Consider the following 6,215-nt stretch of genomic DNA (forward strand, 5'->3'; position numbering starts at 1 on the left):
GCCGAATGGAAGTCTGGATGAAACAAGAGTTGTGTGTACATGCTGCGGTGATGAACTGTCTTTACTCTGAAGTACAACGAGTCTGAAGTACCACCTCCAGGCAAAACGCATCTTTGCTAATGTTAGCAAAGATGCTTACAATAACACAGGATCAAGCCATTATGCCAAGCTAAACTGGCGCAGTCCAGTAGACCCGGATTTGTCCCCAAAATGACAACATCTAAGCTAACTAATGTGATCGCTAATGGGTCGCCAGGGACTGCAGACCATCGACATCATTGACGACAAGGGGCTTCAAAACATCATCAGGGTCACCTCGGATGGCCCGTACCACAGAACACCTACGAGAACTACTGTCACAAGAATCCATGAACTGTATGACAGCTAAAAAGGCAACTAAAGTGGAGCAGCTGGCCCGAGCTACTTTTATTACACTGACGAGAGACCACTGGACATCAGTCAGCTACTTCAGCTACCTCGGGGTAACAGCACACCTGATCATTCACTTTACAGCACAAGTTATTTAGTACCTGATGTGTTTTTCTTCTGGGCTCGTTTGCAGTTTATAAATATTATTGCTCAGTGAATTAAGACACTGATTTACAAACCACAAATACGTTTAAAAACTCTAGTTTGTTTAATATTTCTTCATTTAAACACCATACTTGTACTGATTTATCTCCAACAAAAATGCAAGTAAATGGTAGTATTTTTAATGTTAATTTATAGATTATAATAATAATAATGAAAATACATGAGTTTAGTAAAAAGTGCTTTCAAAGGGCTGTACATAAAGTTAAAATAATGAAAATAAACATTTAATAATAAGGATTAATCATGATTAAGCATAGCATAGTGATGTGATTAACTTGATTTCACAGGAATAAGTCAACAGCTGCAAAAATATGCATGATGAGACGTCAAAGTGGAGAGCAGTGCATGTATCAGGCAGATAAAGAAGGATAACTGCAGCGCTGTGAGGTGGGACAAACAAACTGGGGATATGTGTGACAGATGTCCATGCAAACATAATAAACACATCATTTTGTGTTAAATACAAACTTGTGTGGATGATTGGTCAACTTTGACCCTTTAGTTTACTTTAAAGGCCACTGGGAATGACCTCGGGGGGCCTGACCTGGCCCCAGGGCCTCCAGTTAAGAAGCCTGGTTTTGTAGATCTTACTGTGAAGAGTATTTTTACTGTTTTATCTTTATTTTCTCCAAATCCTCATAAACTATATCGCCATAAACAGTATTGTGTTACTTATTATTGCTAAAGATGCTAGTTATTGCCCAGCCCTAACACACATACAAACACACTCCTCTCGCTCTCTCTCTCTCTCTCTCTCTCTCTCTCTCTCTCTCTCTCTATCAGAGACAGTTAGGCGACACAGACAAAGAGCCAGCTTTGCACCAGGAGCCGGTCACAGATGTTTCTCCCTCTCTAATAGAAGTGGACACAGACTCAGTCAGACTCAGTGGACTGGAGAAACACTTCTGTCCACATCTGACTCAAAACCATCAAAGAGAATTCACACCGTTTAAAAACCTCTGGTCCTATCTTTGAACACTTTGAGCACACAAAATCAGCAGCTGTGATCAGGAATGATTTTTATGCTTATTCTAACTGAGAAAAACAGTCAGAATTCAGCTGATAAATAGATTATAAAACAAAAACTTGCAGACATTAAATACTAACAAATACAAGGCACAGTTATCACACACAAACCGGGAACTTTCAGGGTTCATGTCCACAGGTTTCTGTCCTGGCCCTGTTTTCCTCCTGCTGACAGGATTAGCCTTCATCTATTAGATCTGTTTCTAGGGAAGCCCAGCCCAGCTCAGAGGAGCTGGATCACGAGATCACTCAGGAATAAAGAAACAAAAAGAATGTTTGCAGCTGTGGCTCAGTTACTGAGGTGTCTCACAGCTGTAAGGGTTAATACCCAACGAGGTGTCCAGTTATCAGGGATTAATGGACGACGTGGAGGCCTAAACCGTTGCCTTCGCGAAGTCCATTAATCTCTGATAATCAGACACCTTGAAGGGCATTAACCTGCTTATACCATGGTCACTTGCCAACAAAAAGAACTGACAAAACTGCTAATTTATCATTTCATACATTTGTGATCAAAATAGAAAGTTTTACTAAAACGGTAATTTCTTTCCTGAGGGCTTGACTAATAATTGGAATAGCCATTCCAATCCCATAATGTTCTTAGGGAATGTAAACATAGTTCAGTACTCCAGTAAGTAGGACAGGCCATAGATACGAAGTCACAATGGAACAAAAAAACTAGTCTGCTCAGCGCCGTTTCTGAACAGATTTATCAATGAAAAGACATGAAGACAAGTGAGACTGAGAGCCATCTGTGATCAGACTATAAACCTGTAAGGTAACATGAACAGTCAACTGATAGAAAGCTTAGTTTTAGCAGACCAGCTGTTTGAATAAACAGAATAATCCCTCCTTCAGCACTACGAGGTCACAGAGGTGAAACGGAGCTGTCCACGCCCTGCAGGTGCTGATTGTCCGTCAGACACGTCAATATTTATCAGATATTATCATGCTGGTTTATCAGAAAAATTTCCTTTGGCTCTACAAAGAAATTATAGCTTCTTTACTGTTTTTTATGTTATTTGAATCTTCTGACAATAGTTTATAGCAGTTGAACAGGAGGGGAGTGAGTTTAAACACTCACCCCTTAGAGTTAAGGTGAGCCTGGAAACAAGACGTACATTGGATATAGAAGATAAGACTGTCTTACGTTACAGGTCTTAAACCTGGAGTCTGTCATTTTATTTATGTTGGTTAGGTGAACTGACGCCGGTCGGCAGGCTCCTTAGGCTGGCAGCAATGTTCTCCCTTCTCAGAAAATATGACTGTCTCAGGTTGCTATAGTTACTCCTAACAGAGCAACGGCTAATGGCCGCTGCTCATTCATTTAGAACAGTGTAATGATTTTTTGACCAGAACTACCTGTGAAGTTTGAATGGTGTCCATATATCAGAAGTCAATGGACACTAGTGGAATTTCCAGAGCCAATCAGAATCAAGTATTCACCAAGACCATCCATCCATTTTCTATACCACTTATTCCATTCCGGAATGGGGGGAGGGGGGGATGCTGGAGCCTGGTGAGAGACAGGGTACACCCTGGACTGGTCGCCAGTCAATCACAGGGCTGACATATAGAGACAGAAAACCAGGCACGCTCACAGTCACACCTACGGGCAATTTAGAGTCACTAATTAACCTAATGAGCATGTTTTTGGTGGTGGGAGGAAGCCGGAGTACCCAGAGAGAACCCACACATGCATGGGGAGAACATGCAAACTCCGCACAGAAAGGTGCTGGCCCTGACCTGGAAGTGAACTAGCGACCTTCTTGCTGTGAGGCAACACGGTAACCCCTGCGCCGCCATGCCGTCCATTCACCAAGACCATGGTATAATATTAGATGTAATAACAGATTCTTTCTGTTTAGCTTATTAAGACAGTGTCTAAGATCCACTGTTTGTAAGTTTCAAGTATTTTCTTGTCATTTTAACTTTTTTCTCAAAACTGTTTTTCAACCTTATTCCTGAAATTTCGACTTTAATCTTGATGTGCCCAGTATTATTTTTTCCTTCACCTGTGTCCTGATCCACTTCCATAATAAAAACATATCAAAACAGTGGATAATACAATTATGCCTGAAGATGCTGCTGCAGCATGAATGGTTATCAAGAAACGAACAATATAAATGGTTTTTAAACTCATTTTTCCATGGATGACATTTCAGCCAGCTGTGCTTGTTTAACAGTTTGACTTTAGGAGAACAGACTGCTGTGGTGCATGCCATGACACACAAGAATATATGCACAGGTCCATTTCTTTCCTCTATTATTGTTTGACAAACAACCTGAAATCATTTACACATGTTCTTTTATCGCTGTTGTAGCACCTTTACACATAATGGTTCTGTAAACACTACTTCCTCATGTAAACATAATCTTTTAAAGCAGAATTTATGGATCCCAGCTGGTTTGACGGACATCTTTATCGGTGCAATGGCACGGTTAAACCTGTACATGTGTGGAGAATTGTGGACTGAGTTATCAGTCCTCTGCTGCAGATTGTTTTGACTCCACCACCTCTACACCATCTCTACCAGTCATACAGAATCTTCCATCCTGATCACTTTAATTTCTAAGGATGTGCTCAGTCAATATTTCAAACCAATGCTGGAGACTGGAACTCATATTGTGTCCATGCACAGCTGGTATATGTCAGGCCAATCAGAGCAGAGTGGCGCTTCTGTCACACTCTGGTGATGGATCAGGGTGCATGCTTTGGAAACACAAAAGTATGGGATTTACCCAAGAGTGAACAAACACTGTGCAGACTGCCTTGTGCAAATTTTAGGTAAGCATTTCAACAGGCCAGAGATATACCAGCAGAGATGATGGAATATTTACATAGCAGAGTAAAATATTCACCTTCTAAACATAATGTTGGAGTGTTTTTAACTTTTTCAACAGAAAAGAGGGAAGGTTTTGGTTTATGTTTGCAAGTTTATTGGCTGATGTTAAAATCAAGCTTCTAAGAAGGGCTTAAAGTCAGACGTCTCCAGGGAATCAAACAAATTAAAGTTTGCTTGAGTAAACTTATGTCTGTCTCTGTGGCTGAGACTCTCTGTTCCTATCTGCAAACACAAGGCCAAGAATTAGCCAAGACAAACAGAAAAGCTGCAGAAACCTCCGGTTTCAGACTCCAGTCCAAAGTCCGAGAACAGAGACTCTGCTGCAGTCTGAGAGCAGACGTCACACTCCAGCTGTCAGCTCCAGATAAAACTTATCTCTGTGACAAAGAAGAAGCATATTTAAGATCTCTTCATATTCACTTGAAGATCAAAACGAGAGCTACTTCACTGCTGATTAATCCTGAAAACTACATCAGAGCAAGAAAAGATTAAAAATAAAAAAGCAGTTTGGTCTTATCGGTTTGGATGTTTGAGGGTGAAATAGTTCCTGAGAGTCTTACTGAACAGGTGAGAGATTAAATAAATAAGTCAGAGAATGGCCTTCGAGATTAAACTGTGTGAATAATTTAACCTTCATGGCCACAGAAGCAGACAAAACAAACTCCACACCAAACTGATGACTTTAAAACAGACTAAAGGTTTAAGATCATACTCCTACACTCTCACACTTTTACCAGAAGATTAAAGATACACACAGCAGGCAGAAGATACTCAGATGCATATATATTACCCATAATGCTACGTCAGTTAGGAGGCTGGGTGTGAGGCTGGTTCTAAGCTGCAGTAGAGATGATAACAGGCTGCAGAGGTCAGAGGCACAGAGATTTTTCTGACCAGGGTGGTCCAACTGTGGCAGTAACCTCTGCAGGGGTGGCCTGAAGTATGTGTGCTAACATACAAGAATGAAAAACCAGCAGATTCCTTGGATGGTCATGGCTATTTCCTGGGTATGTACTTGGCAGAGGTCTGATAGCTGAGTTATTTGTGACTAAACAACAGTTTTCTTTAATTTCATATTGTAATCTTCATCTCCAACCAAGAATGACATCACATAAGCTAAATGAGTTTCCAGAGCTTCCTTTAGTGACACTGAACAACTCTCTGACTCCTCTCTAACAGAGCACACTGAGGCTGGTAGAGAAATTAAATGTATGATTTCCAGCATCAGTGGACTGAGGATGAGCATACATGCCAACAGACTCACAGAGAGATGCAGAGACCTTTTCTATGCTGCACACATTGGCCATTAAGGAGGTTATCTAATCTATTAACGAATGATTCCTCTCATAGTCTGTGAGCTCTACTACTGACTTTGAAAGCGGCGTGAGAGTGAGTGAACGCTGCACAGAGAGATGCAGCTGCTGTTGTCAGCAAACTTTGACTGTAGACACGCTCTCATTATTAGTGGCTTTAATTTTACGACAAATAAATTGTTGGTTTCTAGGAATCATTTTGCATGTATCACATTATGCAGCTATTTCTGGGAAATAATGTTCCCTTTAATTTTAATATGCCTAATTACAAAAAGAGTGACTGCCTCATGTAGAAAAAAACAATGGTGAGATAAGAGCCAGTGGTTAATCGTCAGTAGTAATTATAGAATTATAGCAAACTTTCCAGGGATCTGGTCTGACTTAGTAGATGTTGCTTGGTTAGCCTAAATAAAGTCTGTTAAATTTCTTTTTATCT

The sequence above is a fragment of the Cheilinus undulatus genome, linkage group 1 (assembly GCF_018320785.1).
Source record: "Cheilinus undulatus linkage group 1, ASM1832078v1, whole genome shotgun sequence".
NCBI classification, from domain to species: domain Eukaryota; kingdom Metazoa; phylum Chordata; class Actinopteri; order Labriformes; family Labridae; genus Cheilinus; species Cheilinus undulatus.